The 19,388-nt window shown below is 38.9% G+C and overlaps 1 protein-coding gene across 1 annotated transcript in view; it reads left to right on the top strand.

Moving 5' to 3' along the window:
- The first annotated feature begins 304 nt into the window (after positions 1 to 304).
- Positions 305 to 19,388, top strand: part of mrpl11 (mitochondrial ribosomal protein L11) — a 66,874-nt gene continuing 47,790 nt past the window's right edge. Inside the window, exon 1 of the mRNA XM_080901928.1 lies at positions 305 to 417. The gene's annotated coding sequence lies outside the window, so the exon portion shown is untranslated. The remainder of the gene's footprint in view (positions 418 to 19,388) is intronic.

The raw sequence follows: 19,388 nt of genomic DNA, 5'->3' as shown, positions 1-19,388 counted from the left end.
GTGATGCTATCATGTCATTATGGGAACAAAACAGTAATTTAAGTGAGTGAATGTGGCATAGTCATTGTGGCCAGGTGAGCTGCTTTGAGTTTTTTAGAGAAAGCTGGTATACAGGGACTCAAAATTTGATGTTTTGTTTGAATAATTGACTACATTTAAAAATTAAGTGTCAGTATCGATAACCACGTACCACCTAATGCTGGATGTGCAATAAATAAGGGAGATTGCGTTGACTTTGCTGAAGTGTCCTTGAGCAAAACAGTCTTTCCGGTTTCCCCAGCTGTTACAGCTCCTCCCGTCCAGCAGGTGGCAGTGCCGTGATGAGCAGGCGCAAACAGCCCGCGATGTTCAGTAATCCAAGATGTCTGCGCCCTGAAGGATGCTGCTGACGGCGTGAAGGTACATGACAAGGAACAGGTAAGATGACAGTGTGGCTTTTCCCGTTTCGTTTGGGTTCAACCCGGCGCCGTTTGACCTGCTAATGAGGTTTAAAGCAGAGACGATGTTTGATATGTGCCTGTAGCTTCGGCTGTCCGGTCAGTCTGTTGTCACAAAGTGCTGCTGCTGGTGCTGCTGCTGCTCTGCGTCACGCTCATTTCTGGCTTTTCGGGGTTACAGTTGCCCGTCATCGCGTTGTTTGATTTATTAAAATGATAGGATGGAGTCTAAAACCAATGCTTTGAAGCTCCCGCTAATATTAAAGCATCTGCTTGTTTAACAGCTGTGGACAGATCACCGGTCAAAAACTAGATCCTGTAAATCAATGGGAGCCACTTATATCCCGGTATCTGTATCAGCTGTCTTTTATTAAGTGGCAACACTACAAGATATCTAAAGATGTTAGCATATCCAGATGAAGGACCTTGGAAATATGAAGTTTCTTACTTTGAACTTTGCGTAGAAAGTTTGGCAATTTTTTTCTTCTTCTTAGATTTCATTTCGTGTGTTTTAAGTGTTTTGGGTAGATGATGATTTTCTGGTGGCACAAACAGATTTTATCAATGGGGTGACACGTGGAAACCAGGGAGAGACATATGGGGGGGGGGGGGCAGTTTTGATACATTGTTGGCAATTTGTGAAAATTGGCAACCAAAAAGAGTCTGAAAATGGACTGAATGGCTGCAGTGGACATCGCCATTCTGCCTAATCACGTTTTTTACTTATGTCACCAGCCAGATACATAGCATGCCCAAGGCGGAGCAGAAGAGAATTCATATGCATTTATGTGCCATAGAGACCAATTCCCTTCATGGTAGCATGAGTAGCATTAATGGTCCCTTCAATGCTACTCAAGGTCTGCACTTTGATATTTACAATATGAAGGATCATAGGCATGTTTTATTGTCTCTGAAGGGGTCCCCTTCTCCAAAAAAGGGAAAATGCTAAGCACAGAGACACAGCCAGAGGCATCTAGATAAAATATCATCATCTTCCTCCTCACCTCAAGCCTATTCTCCTGAACTGAAGTCATGGCTCTAACACACAAAAACCTGCATACTGCACATGCTTATTTATTCCTTATATTGTCAGCAGATTAGGCATGCAACCCCTCTGTCTCCAGCTGTGAGCTGGCTAAACAGAAATAAGAGCTGGTTATAAGCTAACATTATTCCAGCTAATGTTAGGCCTCCCTCTGATAAACAATTTGATTACTTTTTCACATCTTATGAGAGTTTATTCACCAAGTGTCCAAGTTTAACAGTGTTAGATCCAGCAGCCAACTAAGAGCTAACAGAGGCAAAAACCATGGTTCTTACCTGCAGAAAAGTTCAGGAAGTTCCTGAACGACTCACATCAGTGTCGCTCTTATTAGACCGAAGTGAGCCTCACTGACTCATATCGTGCTCCTTTCACAAAGTTTTACAAGCTCATCTAGAGCAAAGACATGAACACATATTAACAGCTGAGGTAAACAGCAGGCTGGTAGCCTACACTCTGAAATAAATGGCAGATATTTTTGTTTGTCCTAGAGTGGCCACTATAGCTACAGTTATGCACTTGAATGGGGAGGGTTAAAAAAACAGCATTCATTGGCAGCAATCTACAATCTACCAACATATGTTGGTGAGATTATAAATACCAATTTTAATCTTACTGAAGTAAGAGGAAAAAAAAAAGAATAAAAATATACCTAAAGGAAAACATCCTTGTTTAATCGTCCACATTATATTACTCGATCATAATTATTGATTCATTAATGTGTCACTGTGTTGCAGTTGGAGTTTAATGTAATTAATTTTGACTTCTTCTGCCTGGTGGAGGATTTGTCTGAGGTGCAGAAGCATATTATGGCGAGGTTTGCTTTCGTAGCCATGCCGCTGTCTCTCATATCAAACAAGAAGATAGTCCTTCAGAGCGCTTTGGATGAATGTTTCGCAAATCTTTTCCTGCCAATGCCACCTTCAAATGTTCGTGCCCTTCAGCCCCCACAAAATATATCAGTTATTAACAGTAAAGAAGGACCCAAATTACATTTCTCCGAGGCAAAAGTTCACACAATAGCTTTCCCAAACTCAGTTATTTAATTTTCCCTACATAAATGATAAATCGTAGATATTTAACTTAGTTTCACTCAGTGTTATTCCCCTAGAGTAGCTTAATGTGTCACCAGGGGAAACATTGCTGTAGAGAAACACAGGAAACAAAGTACCCTGGCTGAAATTCATGCCACAGTTGTTGCTTACAGTGGATGCCCTCTTATTCATACACATGGGACTGAAGTTTGCATGTTACAACCCTTCATCAGGAGGGTCTGTCCTATTAAGTGTTATATTCACCCATAGGGCTGTTCGATATAACGATATCGGATGACGATTACGCTATCGTTTGTTTCGTGGTGTCGCAAAATAAACTGTTTACGGCAATATTTTTTTCACCGTTTTGATGGTCACTGTAGTGGTTATATTAATTTCTTAAAGTTCTCTCTTTCTTTTATATTTAATATAACCACACTACTGACGGACAAGCGCCTGTTTTTATGCGTTGTGGTTAGCAACAACGACGGTAACAGCATCGCGTGTCTGCTTGTTTATGTTCCACATAAACCTTTCACAATAAAGCTCAAGATCCTGTTGAGACTTTTCAAAATAAACTGAATCACGTGAAAAAGCAGATTATTTACGGATGAGAATTAAAAAAGAGCCGCCAGGTGCTAAAAAATAAACCTTAGACTCAAACGTTAGAACAGGCTTTTCCCCGCAGCACGCAGTGTAATAAATACTCACAAAGAAAACGGCGGCTGTTACAACTTATGTCTAAAAATGTATCGTTTCATGCATCGGTTAAAACACTCGACTCCAGCTACATGACGCGCAGCTGGAAACATTTCCCGCAAGACGAGCTGCCCGAGATGCACAGAATTTACAGAAAATGTTACATTTTTGTGATTTTTATATCGTTATCGGACGATAGAATTCTTATATCGGGATATGAGATTTTGGTCATATCGCACAGCCCTATTCACCCACCTTAATTACGTGAACATCGAAGCCTGCTTGTTTCTTAATCATTTCTAACTGAGTCCGAGTTCATAGCCAGCTTTTGAAAAAAGAATGCACACATGAAGCTAAAAACAGATAATTACTGCTTCGTTTCAGCAATTATTACAGCACAGTGCTGTGATTAACTCTTAGTGACTTCATAGTGCAGTGGTTTACACATTCACCCAACAGGCTGTGGTGACCTCTTGTGAATAAGGGAGCAGGTGAAAGTAGCTGTAATTAACTGTAAATTGCAACTGTGGTTGAAAAGCTAATAAATTATGTGACATTAAAAGCTGTGCTTATGTCCATTTTCACTACCTTCACTCACCTCCTGATATTTGGATGCATCATTCCAGATCATATCTTAACCTAAGAACTTCGATTCAGGTAATGATAAGATTATATTTCCTCTAACCCGCCTTGCATTAAAATTTAGTTGCTGTTACTGCAGCCCAGAATATTCAGGTCATGAAAAGCTTTTAAAGGCTTTTTGATCCATTGTATCAGAGGTTTGAATTGGCTCATCGCACTTCCAAGAGTCGTTCAGCCAGAGAGTGTTCCCCCCCCCCCCCCCATCATCTGCCGTTTTATATTTTTCTTTTAGTAGTTTTTCATGCAGAACAATATAAGATTAAAAAGAATTTTCTCTGGCTGGGTTTAGTTTTTGTCTTTCCTCACCTGGTTGGAACCTGCTGATTGATATTAGAGTCGTACTGTTCTTCCTTTGTCCCTGAAAACTTAAAGGGATTCTCTTTAAATTGCAAAAAAAGTGAAACTCAGCTATCTGCTGCTTGAGATTAAAGATTGTTTTAAGTAATAAACGACCGATATGTGGTGGGTATCAGCAGTAACTGCAGGTTTCTTGTAGGTATTCAGTCTCTGCTAATTCTGGTCTGTGTTTTTGAGGTCACTAAGCATCCACCTGCTTCTGCTGTTATATATTAATGATACTTCCTCAGTACTGTGACTGTGAGGTCCAGCTGCAACGGGAGCTCAGACCCAGAGGGGCAGATGGCTTCAGAGTTCAGACTGTTTACTGTCACATTCTGGCTGCTGTCACACTTGGCTTGCAGTTTCTGAAGAATGAATTTTATAATGTCAGAGCTGTGTGTATCCACATGACACCCGGAGATGGCTGAGATGCTTCTCCTGTGTGTAATCATCGAGATGTGTAGCTGTACTACTTCTCCTCCTCCTCCAGTATTACTTTTCCGCGTTGAGGCGTCCACAACACGGGGAAGTCTAATGAGGCCACACAAATCACAGATCCTGCCACTTAAACGTACAACATCCTGTTGTGAATTCGAAGATATTAGTTCTAGCTGAACATGCAGTCTAACTCTAGCATGCTTTTTAAGACACCAGTCGGTGGTTTTGATGTGTGTTGTGCTTTGATACCAGGAAAAAATGGCTGTGGTGTAGCCATAAAATATAAAACAAGCTCCCCGACTGCAAAATATATCAGAAAATAATGCGGAGTCTGTGCTGTTTTCACTTTTATTAATATATTTCTCAAGTACCCTCTCTGCTGCTGATTCGTCATTGTTGTTGTTTGTTACTTTTTCTAGATTTATTCCAAGTACAAGCAGTTTGTAACACATTCTGTCTTGCCAGTCGAAGATGATGGGGCGAGGGAAATGTAATTCAGAAGAGCCAGTAAAGAAAACTGCCTCCCTGGGATTTGATCACAGGCAAGCAGAGATAATACATGCAGAGTGTTGGAGGGCCGGGAGTCATCACTATTCAAGTACAAGGTCCCGGTTTAAACCTGAGCCACAGTGATTGGCATGTGCTGTTTTAGTAGTCGAGTTCCCTGATATTAAACACGATCATTAAAACAATGCAGATGAGAGCTGCTGCTCATTAACTGTCTCCTTTTTGCATGGTGGCTTCTTATGAGTTTGGCAGGAGATGTCACTCGCTATGTGGCTGTTTGACAAAACATGAGCATCTTATTAAATGAGATAGATTTGCTCCATTTAAGCCTCATGAGCATCTGTAGGGTAGGATGCTGTTGTTGGACTACATGGCATTGATGTTTCGGTCGATCTAAAGGTGATGGATGGACCTGAGTTTAGGCCTCTGAGCGGACCAGTCAAGTTCTTTCACACAAGACTGGGAAGCCATGTGACTTTCCTGGAGATATTATCTTACTGAAATGATAAGCCACCATATCAATGTAACATACATGTCAGAAAGTTGGGAAAAGGGCAATGAAACACTGGAAAAGCTGTGTAATGCCTAATAAAATGTATACTTGGTTCCATTTTTTTTTAACAGCCAAATTAGTTAATTAGTAACATGACTGGCTACAAAAAAGATCATCCCAGATCCCACAGATATAGATTATTCAAAAAGTAAAAGATGAGTAAGGTTTCACCACTTTATGAAAAGGTGTATGTGTGCAAAAGATTAACATAAAAACCTGTAAATGTAAAACAGAAAATCAGCTCTTCAAATGTCTCCCACATGACCATCTAAGATTAGCCTGATGAAAAAATTCTCAGGGAAAGATACACCTCTTAATAGGATAAATACAGAATATCAGGCCCCCATTGTTATTATTTTAGTGGTAAAAGATATTTCAATAGAAATGAAAATGAGAGAGAACCTCTTCAAAAATTTTGGATATAATATTAACAGACTTGCTATTTCTAAAAATGTTCATTTGAATTTGGTACACAGTGATACCCGGGGAACTTCACACTGAAGCTGGATGAAAATGTGTTCTTCTCCATATTCAGGCTTTAATATCTGAAAGCATTCACCTGATTTAAATTCTATTTTTTTTTAAATGCCACGTGGTTTGCTGTGAATGAAACAGCAGTCCCCTACATGGAGAATTGTGATTTCTACAGGCCTCCAAATCTGTGGTCATAGATCAGACATCTGTAAATTCGGGGGATCCATTATTGTATGCTAACTTGTTCAGGGCTCGCAAAATTTCAAAATCCCTGGTAGCCCTTCGGGCAGGGACTCTTCAGTTTTTGGTAGCCCAAAATAAATTTAAGTAGCCCGAATAAAAAAAGAGAGCAATTTTTTGATTGATGTTTTGTTTCCTGTTTTGTTTCCGTATAATATTGTAACGGAAACAAAACATTAATCAAAAAATTGTTGAAACACAAATTACAACATTGTATAAAAATTACAATCATCAACTCAAATACTTGGTTCTAATTGAAAACAGAAATTTCTATGAACTTGTAAGAACTGTGTAGGACATGAATCAGTCTGTGTCAGATCCTGAATTTGAAATTTCCACTGAAGTCACGGGTAAGAGGCAAGTGGAACCAAGATCGAGGCCATTTGCTTTTTGAAGTTTGTAAAGACTGCTAAATTGTGCCAGTGGTAGTTCACTCTTTGCAACATAGTACGCTGTTCTAAACTGATTTTCAGGTTTATTTTTAGTATGTTATTTGCAATTGGTATTTGTTCTGGGAAAGATATTGCAGACTGAGCAATGCATTTCTTGCATTTCTCATGGGTTCTAATGGGGGCCTTTCTTAAAATTACTGGTCCCAGTAACAAAGGCGCTTGTCGACTCAGAAATCGAGGGAAAACCAACAACACACCCGGCAGAACATTATGTTATTTACACAGGTGCACATGGTAAATGCTAAATGGCCTGTATTTATATAGCGCTTTTACTCGTCCCTAAGGACCCCAAAGCGCTTTACATATCCAGTCATCCACCCATTCACACACACATTCACACACTGGTGATGGCAGCTACATTGTAGCCACAGCCACCCTGGGGCGCACTGACAGAGGCAAGGCTGCCGGACACTGGCGCCACCGGGCCCTCTGACCACCACCAGTAGGCAACGGGTGAAGTGTCTTGCCCAAGGACACAACGACCGAGACTGTCCAAGCCGGGGCTCGAACCGGCAACCTTCCGATTACGAGGCGAACTCCCAATTCTTGAGCCACGATCGCCCACATAAGTGGTCCGCATGTGCGCATTCGCTGTCAAAATAAAAGACGCGCACCAGATAAGAAGTTGCAACGCGCGTTTGCGTCCATATAAAAAGCTGTTTTTGTTCGCTAGAGTGGGATTTTCACGGCACATTCCGCACCACATCTCTGTGCGTTCATCATTTGTTTGAAGCCAGCTCACCTCCTGCAACCACTTTTCTGAGAATACGCGCTTCTTTTGTGGTTCGGACTCCTGATATTTCTTTGTAGGTGGAGGAACACCAAAGTAATTGCTTAAAGGAGCTTCTTCGACATCTTTAAGAGTTCTAAACAAATGTCTGTCTTCCTCCAGAAAATCTTATGTACCCAAACATGCGTTGCAACTTCTTATCTTGTGCACTCTTTTTATTTTGACAGCGAATGCGCACCTGCGGACCACTTATGTGCAGCCCTGGTTATTTAGCTCGTCATATTGCAGCCACAGAAATTCTTTTGCCCATGAAACCATAAAGCTGCACTTTCTTTTTTTTTTTTTTTATATATTCTTTATTTCTACAATATTACCTCATAAAGATGATTACAGGCATTAATTAACACAGTTTACAAGAGAAAAACGAAACAAAACGAGAAGAAAGAAAGACAGAAAGAAAGAGAAAGGAAAAAAAATTATATATATATATATATAAAATAAAAGGAGAAAGCTCTGTCGGGAGTAAACAATTAACTAAATTGGTGGTTTCAAGCTTTAAAGAGAAAATTCGGTTTATAGGTATTAACGTATTGGACCCACTTATCCCAGCACAGATGGAACCAGGCCATCCTGTCATTAACATGAGCTGTTACTTCCTCCATCCTATATATCTCTAACGTAATTTCCCACCATAATGACAAAGTCGGTATGTCTTGCGAGGACCATTTCTTTGTTATACATTTCTTACTTGCAACCAATAAAGCTCTTAACAGACATATGTCATTTTTGGACCAGTTCTGCGGTATACAGCCAAAAAAAATTGTCTTCATATCCTGAGGGAATGTACAGTTAAAAATGCCTTGTAATATACCATGAATGTCTTTCCAGTAAGTCCGTAGCACAGGACAGTCCCACATAATATGGGTGTGATGGGCTCCTTGGTATCCACAGTTTCGCCAGCACACGGGAGGATTCCCATCATAGTGAGCCTTTTGACAAGGAGTGATAAAGAACCTTATCAGAGTTTTCCATCCGAACTCCCTCCAGCTTTTGGAGGAAGTACTCCTCCATTGCCATTCCCACATCTGAGTCCATTCTTCCCTAGAAATACACATCCCTCCCTCCTTTTCCCAAGCTGCACTTTCTTTTTGCCTTATAGTCTGATTTGTCATAACTTTTCCGTTTTGTGGTAAGCTTTTCTTTGGCTGTCACTTCTTCACCCTGACCTCTCTTATTTGGCTCAGCAGAACTAAAATATATATCCTGCTGCTTTTACACACACACACACACACACACATAACGGTCAGCGATTCTCTGCGCGATCAACCTCTCATATGTTTAAGCTGCGGGAGATTTCACTTGTCATGTTTGCATAGTAAGCTAACGATTGATAAGACGATGTCAGAGGAATTCGTGCGCAAATGATCGTCACTCACCAATCAGTGCTGTCGCTCTCTATACACAGTTCACGCGATTGCAAAGTGAAAGCAAAAAACAAGCGCAAATTCAAACACGATTTCAATATGTCACATATTGACAGTGGCTCATCGATGCCAATGACATAATTACCCAGCTACATTTCCGAAAGAATGCAAAAGCATTGACATATATTTTTCCTTCCTATGATAGCCCGACGGGCAGGGCAGAGATAGATTTTGGTAGCCCGACTGGAAAAATCGCTAGCCCCGGGACGTCGGGCTAGCGATTTTGCGAGCCCTGATTGTTCATATGCAGGCTCCACCATCAGCCAGCAGGCCACAGCCAGGCTCCACCATCAGCCAGCAGGCCTAGCCAGGCGCCATCATCAGAAATTCCGCTTCCGGGTCCCTCGTGGTGGCCGCCTCGTGCTCTCGCTTCAGTATGCCACCCAAGAAAGGCCCAACACCAGAGGAGGTTGAGGACATTAAAACCTCCCTCGGAGCGCTGTGCGGAGACGTGGCCGCAGTCAGGGCACAGCAGGAGCTGCTTCTGGGGCTTCTGGAGGAGGTAAAACAGCTACGCCTCCAAAATGCCGAGAAGGACAGACGGATCATGGATCTCGAGCGGCGGGTGGATGAGCTGGAGCAGTACACCCGTACGAACGACGTGGTCATCAGCGGTATTAAAATCAAGCCGCGCTCGTATGCGCGCGCGGTGGCCGGGAACGTCGGGGAGCCCAGCGACGAGGAGACCCGCTCGGTAGAGCAACAGGTGGCGTCCTTCCTCCAAAGCAAGGGGATAGAGATGGACCTGGAGCACATAGAAGCATGTCACTCACTGCCCAGGAGGAGTGACAGACTGCCGGCCATCATTATGAGATTTGTCAATCGGAAGAACAAGGTCGCACTGCTGAAACAAGGACGCAAACTGAAAGGCACGGACGTTTTCATTAATGAGCATCTGACACGAAAAAACGCAGACATCGCGAGGAAGGCAAGGCAACTGAAGAAGAACGGTAAAATACAACATACATGGGTAACAAACTGTAAGATTTTCATTAAGCTAAACGGGACACCAGAAGAGGCAAAAGTACTGATAGTGAGGAACATGGAGGATCTGGACAAGTATAACTGACACCAATGTATCAATTACACCAGGAAATGACATGGACACGTTGAAATTAGTTCTTCAACAGAAAGTAATTGATCTAGATTGTGAATATAAGGAGCATAATATAATAGATCCAGAAATAGATTCTGAAAGTAACTTTCTCTCTTCTTTTGTTAAAAATTGTAATTATTTCACTCAGGAACAATATGAAAAAGGAATTAACCTAGACGGGAAGCTCTCATTAATTCACTTTAACAGCAGAAGTATGTACTCTAATTTTGATTTCATTAAGGACTATTTGCAACAATTTTCTCGCCCCTTTAGTGTTATAGCCATCACTGAAACTTGGTTCAATGTCGATAAAGGAATAGATTTTTGTTTGAATGGATATGATTTAAAATACATGAATAGATTAAATAAGGCGGGCGGCGGGGTTGCTATATATGTTCATAACTCTATAAAATATAATGTTGTAACAACTATGTCTATGGCTATTGATGGAATTTTGGAATGTTTGACTATTGAGATTATGAATGAAAAAAAGAGAAATGTTATAATAAGTTGTATATATCGGACACCCAGTTCAAGTATTGACACTTTTAATGAATGGATAGAAAAAACGTTTGCTTCGGTGAACCAAAAATTACTATTTATCTGTGGTGATTTTAACATTGATTTGCTAAATCCAACAAGGTTAAAAGCCATTGATGACTTTACTGACACAATGTACAGCTTATCACTATATCCAACAATAACAAAGCCAAGCAGAATAACTTCACATAGCGCCACTATTATTGACAACATTTTTACTAATGTCATGGATTTCCAAATTAATAGTGGTCTGCTTGTCTGTGATATAACTGACCACTTACCAGTTTTTACTTTGTGTGACTGTGATTTAAAAAAAATAGATACCAAGATCATGATAGCAAAGCGAACAATAAATGAAGAAGCAATTCATGCCTTCAATTTCAATTTAGCACAACAAGATTGGAGTTCGGTGTATGAAGAGTCAGATGTGGACAAGGCTTATGATAATTTTCTAGATATTTTTACTATGTGGTACAATAAACATTGTCCTGTAAACGAACACATGACAAAGAAAAAAAAGATAAAAAGTCCTTGGCTCACAAAAGGAATTATTAATGCTTGCAAAAAGAAAAACAATCTGTATAAACAGTTTATCAAAGTAAAAACAAAAGAAGTGGAACAAAGATATAAAGCATATAGAAATAAATTGACTGATATTATAAGAACGAGCAAACAACTTTATTATAGAAGAAGATTATATGAAAATAAAAACAATATAAAAGGAACTTGGGATGTGTTAAACAACTTAATTAAACAAGGATCTTCTGGAACATCATATCCTGAATATTTTACTGATGCAAATGGTGAAAATCACAACATGAGTAATATTGTCGATGGGTTCAATAAATTCTTCATAAATGTTGGCCCTGAACTAGCAGCGGACATCCCGTGTCATAAAAATGAAAATATCAGTAATATAAAATCAAATCCCTTTTCACTGTTCCTCTCAGCTACAAATGAGCAAGAAGTAATAAATATCACATTAAAATGTAAAAGTAAGTCTTCAATGGATTATCATGACATAAATATGTCTGTAGTTAAACAGGTTATTCTGAATATTGCTAGTCCCTTAACATATATCTGTAATTTATCATTTCAGTCCGGTTGTTTTCCAAAAAAAATGAAAATTGCGAAAGTAATACCACTATATAAAAGTAATGACAAACACAGTTTTACCAATTATAGGCCTATTTCTCTACTGCCTCAATTCTCAAAAATTCTAGAAAAACTTTTTAATTCAAGATTAGAAAAATTCCTTGAAAAACATCAAATAATAAATGTTGGTCAGTATGGTTTCAGAACGCAAAGAACCACTTCAATGGCGATAATTGAGGCAGTAGAAGAAATTACTGATACACTGGATAAAAATAAATATGCAGTTGGTATTTTTGTTGACCTCAAAAAGGCCTTCGACACAATCAATCACTCAATTTTACTGGATAAATTGGAAAGATATGGTATTCGAGGGAAAGCTGGTAACTGGTTAAAAAGTTACCTAACAGGTCGGGAACAATATGTTAGCATAGGGCATTACCATTCAGAGAAACTTGGTATTACATGTGGTGTTCCCCAAGGGTCAGTGTTGGGACCAAAACTTTTCAATGTATACATAAATGATATTTTTGATGTTTCTCAAGTACTTAAACTCATACTGTTCGCAGATGACACCAACATATTTTTCAGTAGCGATGATTATACTGATCTTGTAATGACTGTAAACAGGGAGCTAAAATTAATTAAAAAATGGATGGACATAAATAAATTATCATTAAATATAAATAAAACTAAAGCAATGTTTTTTGGTCATTTAAAATATAATATAGAATTACCAATTATCATTGAAGGTGTACCAATTGATAATGTGAGTGAAAACAAATTTTTGGGAGTTATAATTGATAACAAAATTTCATGGAAACCCCACGTCAGACACATAAAAACCAAAATTTCCAGAAGCCTCGCAGTTTTGAACAAAGTGAAACAATTCCTTGATAAAGATGCACTTCGTACTCTGTACTGTACCCTGGTTCTTCCATATCTTACATATTGTGTGGAAGTGTGGGGAAACACATATAAAAATACAACTAATCCATTAGTCACAGTACAGAAACGAGCACTGCGTATTATTCACAAGGCTGGTTATCTAGATCATACTCACAAATTCTTTCTTCAGGCAAAGTTACTTGAATTCCAGGATCTGGTTAATTACAATACATCCATAATTTTGTATAAAGCTTTTACTAAACTTTTACCGGCAAATTTACAAACTAGATTTGAAATTCGAGAAAAGGTTTATAATGTGAGAGGCTTTGGAGAATTCAAATTACCCAGAACTCGAACAACCCGTAAAGGCTTTTGTGTGTCTGTATGTGGTGTGAAAATCTGGAACAGTCTGAGTTTACAATTGAAACAATGCAAAAATATTCATAGATTTAAATTTCTCTACAAACAGTTGGTCTGGTCACAGTATACTCAATGATGGGTTTTAGTGTGCTCTGTAATGTCTGTCCTCTTACCATTGCTGGTATGGATTCCAAAATAAAAAATAAAGTGTGCGTATGTATGTACATATATGTACTTGTGTGTGTAGATATATATGTATGTATATGTATGTGTGTCTGTTACTTGTAGTTATTACTGCCTGTTACCTGTGGTAATGCAATTTATAATTTATATATTCTGTATTCAGTTATGAAGGCTCTAATTGTTGGTTGCGAGCTGCCACTTAGATGCTTGTATCTGCCCGGGGCTGTTGATGGGTCTGTATGCAATGATGGGCGTAGCTGCGGGAAGTTTATTGGTTTTTTTTGTTGATGAGTGAGTATAGGGGTGGGATTTAATAAGTTTTCTTCGTCCCACTCCTTTTTCAGGCAAGTTTTGTTTTTTGTTTTGTGTATTTTATGTTCAATATAGGTATTTGTTGTGCCTGAAAATGAATAAATAAATGAAATGAAAAAATGAAAATGAAATAGTCATAGCAGCAGATATTTACCAAACACGTTTGAAGGACCTAGCTCAATTAAATTTTAAAATGGGTAACTGGCTTGGTCAGCAAGTTGCAGCCTCAAGCGGCGGGCTTCAAGATTGCAGTGTTTGTCATATCTGTGTCGGCTCTGTTTTTTAACCCTGGAGGTGTATGCTCGGCTATAACTCTATCACATAAAGAAAAAGACATAGAAATAAGCAGAAATGCTGCCTTTTCCGAGCCTGACAGACGGAAAGTGAGAAACAAGAAAATCAAGAAGAGCATCCAGCTTATTATCTGTGATTAGTTCAGACGTGTGGCTATCATTTCTCCACATGGCTGAATTCAAAATAAGCATATACAGTTATGTCCACCTATTTTTTTAGATGCTGGTACAATTGTTTTTTGTAGCTATTAATTATTCATTAATTAGCATAAAGTATAAAGTACGCAAACAATTAAAGAAATTCTTTGCCATTTTGAGGTATTAGAATTATTTTTAATGCACCACCCCTATTTTTGGGGAGTCAAAAAGCAACCCTGCAAATGAAAATAGTTTTCAATAAATATTAACTCTTATTACTATATTTATTTATTTACTTACTTATTAATGCTTAATACTTTGAGAGGAATGCTTTGCAGATATGTCTGAAGTCAGAAGCCAAGGTTTTCTCTTTTGTGGTGCTTTACCAGGCCTGTACTGCAGTTCTTGTTGTGGGTATTTCTGCCTTGAGTTTCTCATCAGTAAGTGAAATTCATTTTGGGTCGGGTTAAGATGAGGTAATTCACTCAGCCGTGGCAGAAATTCTGACCTTCAGAAACCCCTTAGTAGCCTTCACAGTCTGTCAGTCTGTACTGTGAGACACCATCCATGCATCCTTGCTGCTGTTGGGCGAGTGTAAGCAGAAAGTGTAACTCTATTCACTTCAGAATTCATCCATCTGTCTCCTGTCACATCATCAATAAAAACTGATGACCTCGTGCTATTGCAAGCCACACAGATCCATGTAATCTCTACATTATGATGTGATATATCTACCTGCTGGGGAGTTGTGTTTTTTTTCCCACTAAGCTGGATGCTGTGGGTTTTACTTTTTTTTTTTTTTTTTTTTTTTTTTTTTTTTAAATCATGGAAAGGATTCCACGATCATCCACTGCTGTTGTTTTCAGTGAGTTCATTCACCAATCTGATGAACCAATGAACCAATCTGTTGATATTCCTCCCTGTTTGATTTGTGTTGCTATTATTGTTGTTGTTATTATGGCCTGTGTCACTTCCATAAGATCTCATTTATGGTTTTACAGCCACAGCATCCAAATATGGCTCAACTCCAGACTGTTCACCGGTTTTTAATTTATGAATAAATAATATACACAGCTCACACCTAAAAAAACAAACAAAAACAACAACTTATGAGTGAATTGTACAGCTACATTTCAGGTCCAGAAAACAGTGGATTGGCTGTAATTCCGCAGCACTTAATAAAATATTTACATTGAACCCCTTCAATCCAAGCTGGAAGTCTGCACTTTCAGCCTGTATCCATCATATTTGTAACCTTATAATGAGATTTGGTTTTATTTAAGGCTATTTTCTGTAAAATTGATTACTTACTGAAATGGAAGTAAGGAGTTGTTTATTTCTGAAATGCACAGCCAAGAGCCCAGAGAGATGAGACCTGCAGGTTCAGATTTGGGTTAAACCAGGTAGTGCAAGTTCCCGTTTTCAGTCTTGAGGGATCATTCAGACTCTTCTTGAGTTCTTCTTTTTATTTGACTGGCCTTTAGCACTTGGCATTCAGCGATCAATAGCTCCAGGGCTGAGGTTTGATGGGATGAATACTAATTTAGTGGAACAGCATTGGCATATGACTGGCTCTCTATAACTTTATATCTGACATTACCTCTTAATCCTATTGAGAGCGTCCTGTGTGGCACAGTGAATGATCACAGCCCAGTACATTTGTTCTGTTTGGTCACTGCATTAAGCCCATCGATTACAGTTAATCTGTAGCTTCTAATTCGTAGCACGGTGCCATCCAAACAGATAGTGTATCCAAGAGTTTCTTACTGCCTGCTGTGAAGGACCTTCCCGTGCAGTTTGTTTTGCTGTTAACAGATATTTTGTCGCCTTTTTTCATTCAAGGACACCATTCGTTTATTGCGGCTCTAATGCAATTCAGACTTTTCTGCATAGATGAGCAGAAACATAAAATTGCTATTATAATTGTAATATGCTTGTGCTTTTTTTCTTCTGGTATCCTTCAGCTTGTCTCCAGGGCTTTTCCTCCTGTTTATCTTTAATATGCAATAAAATTTTTGACAGCAGAGTTGTGTAGCAGTGGCAGTGGTTATCTTAGAAGTCAAATGCACGTGTACCACTGACTCATTGTGAATTTCCCTTATATGAAATGTAAAGGTGATTGTTGCCACTAGATGGACTGCCAAACTAAGAGTTGAATAAAACAACATGTCAGAGGTGTTTTAAAGTCTGCCTAGAAGATAAGACAGAACTTGGTCTGTTTTATTTGGAATTTCAAAGAATACTAATCATTGTTTCTGCTTGGAAAAAGATGCTGGCAGGTTTTTATCTTTTTAAAGACGAGGAAACAGAAACTGTTTTTTTTTTTTCTCTTAAGGCTGACTGATGAGAGCAGAATAAGAATACTTCAGTTTCTGTCAGGGTGTGACAAGATTATACTCTCAGGGCAGGAAGTATCGAGTAATGGATCACGCATTGTAATCTGCTAAACTACAATCCTCCTAATTAGGGCTGGGAATTATCAGCCGAGCTGCAGATACCATGTTATCAAAACACATGAGACACACAAGCAAATCAAGTCAGAGAAAAAAAGAGCTCCGCTAGTTAGAAAATAAGGTTGTGACATTGATAAAATTATCAGCTGATAATGACAATGTTTAAATGCAGGTAAAAGATCTTAATAGATGGTGTTTAGCAGGTATAATGTTTATCATTTTAATTAGTGTTTTACCATGCAAAGAATACCCAAATGAGCTGTGTAGCTGAGGGTGATGTCTTTAATTTCCTGGGTTACACAATTCATTGTGTTAGAGTACCAATTTTAGTGCCAATTTTTAGGACAATCTAGTCAGTATTCATCATGACATTTCACTTAAAACCTTAAATGTCAGATACAGGGGATCGCCAACTTTTGTGGCAACAAATCTGATATAATATTTCATGAAGTACAAAGTTTTGACCTCCTCGCTGTACTACATCAAAAGTCAGGAGATCAAAAGTCTTTAGGATTTTTCCTGTGGGCATAATGGATATTTGTATCAAATGTCAAGGCAATCCATCCCATAGTTGTCACGACATTTCTTTCAAAACCACAAATGTCAACCTCAGGAAAAGTCAGAGGATCATCAAAGACTTCATTATCTGGGCGACGTCAACATCTGTACACAATTTAGCGGCAGGCCTTCAAAGAGGTGCCATGCCACCAGTATGGGTAGAAATTATAGATAAAATATGAGAGCAGTAAGTTCACATACAAGTTTCCCATCAGCCATAATTTGACCTTAGTTGCTGGAAAAAACAAAATAAAACACTGAGGCATGTCTTCAACTAGGTGTAGATTATTTGGGCTGCTCTAGATGAAAGATTACCAGTTTTAAATAACTGTGGTGATGTCTTTGGTTAGGTCTCTTGAACAGTGGTTGAACGTCACACAGGGAGTGTTTCCAAGCAAACTCTGAAACTTTCAATCGTTCTTTTATAAAAGGAAATGAGTTAAATATCATCCTACAACCCATAGTGTTGCACCTTCTGACAATCATTAAAAACAAACTATAAACATAACAGAAAAATGTTAAACAACAGTTTATTTTCCGTTTCATGTGATAACATGATGATATGTTTTGAACCTTTAACAAGGTAAAAACCTCTGGTTTTACAGGACTCTTTGATGAAAATCCAAGTTCTCCCCATGAGTCAGTAACTTGTGGGACTACCTTTAGCAGCAATAACTTGACTATTGCTTCTGCAGCATTTCAATCAGGTTGTGGTCTGGCCTTTGACTGGGACATAGCAACACCTTGATTCTTACTCAGCCATTCTGTTGTCTATTTGCTGCTGTGTTTGGGATCATTGTCCTGTTGCATGACCCAACTTTGATGCTAAGCTTTATCTGCCAGACAGATGGCTTCACATTTGAGTCTAGAACTCTTTCAATGACTTCAAGGTACAGGTACTCTGGCTGCAAAACAGCCTCTAATCACCATCTCACAACTGTCTGCATGACAGTGGGTATGTGGTGTTTGTGCTGATTTGCTGAAGTTTGAATTTTTCAGATGTGGCGCTGTGCATTATTATCTCCACTTTGGTCTGATCTTTCCAAAGGACATTGTTCCAGGAATCTTGTGGTTTGTTCAGATGCAGCTTTGCAAACTTAAACCATGCTGCCATGTTCATTTTAGAGAGAAGACGCTTTCTCCTGACAAGCCTTCTTTTGTCTTTTTCTAATTGTTCTTTCATTCATTTTCATATTTAACATGTTAACTGAGGCTTGTAGACCTCAGATGTAGCTTTTGGGTTTGTTGGCTTTTCTCTAAGCATTTCATGGTCTGACCTTGGGTTGAGTTTAGTGGAACATCCACTCCTAGAACGATTGTGGAATTGTACTAATGTATATCTGAATGCTCCAGACCAGCAATCCTGATGATCTGTTAACCAAGTCAATTTGATTACAACCACCTTGCTGCTACCCAGCCTTGTAATTTCTGTGTTTTGTTTTTTTTTCCTTTTTCCACTGGACCGCATAGAGTGCTGTGAAAACTTTCTTTTGACATGACTGTATGAACACAATGCTGTGATAAAATCAACATGATCTGCAAATAAAGATTCTGAGCTAAAATAAAATCGAGTGAAGTGAATTTGAGGTTCAGTTCGCATTAGTTATGTCCTCAGTGGCGACGCGGCTGCATTGCCAGCTTTTAGGATTATTATTAGATCTTTTCACTTCAGTCATTGAAGCTTTAATAAAAGCAAGAGTTACAATGGATCAGTGGGAAAAGGGAGATATCAGTGGATGGGATGAGGAACTAGTCTCACCGCTACAAGCATTTCATTTCACTTTATATATACATTACTTTGACTTTATTATCAAGGATTTCATATTTTTCATCAGGTAAGTATCTGGGAGCTGAGGAGACCAGCTGCAGGATTTTAGAAGATGAATGTTGTCCCTTTCTTGTCTGATATAGAATTTTATCTGCTTAACAGTCCTGGACCTTCTTTGTCATATTATTTTTTCCATTTTGTTTTCAAATGGTGAAAGGTCTGGACTGCAGGCAGGCTAGTTCAGCACCTGGGCTATTTTACTATGAAGCCATGCTGTTGTAATAGCTGCAGTATCCAGTATAGTTCTGTCTTGCTGAGATATGTAAGCCCTTTCCCCAAAAAAGACGTCATCTAGATAGACCAACATATGTTGGTCTAAAACCTGTATATACGTTTCATCACTGATGGTGCCTTTCCAGGTGTGCAAAAGCTGATTATGTCCCCATTATAAAACTCTTCTATAGTCCAGAGCATGTTTTCCAAAGGTAATTTCAAATTACGATTTGTCTGACCACATAAGTTTCCCACTTTGCCTCAGTCCATTTGAAAGGATCTTTGACCCAAAGAAGATGGTGGCCTTTGTGGATCTTGTTCTTCTTTGCATTTGTTGACAGATGACAATTTCTGGAAGCGTTC

The sequence above is a fragment of the Rhamphochromis sp. 'chilingali' genome (assembly GCF_963969265.1).
Source record: "Rhamphochromis sp. 'chilingali' genome assembly, chromosome: 13".
Taxonomy (NCBI): Eukaryota; Metazoa; Chordata; class Actinopteri; order Cichliformes; family Cichlidae; genus Rhamphochromis; species Rhamphochromis sp. 'chilingali'.
Note: the sequence above shows the minus strand (reverse complement) of the source record. Positions and strands in the feature narration are given on the sequence as shown.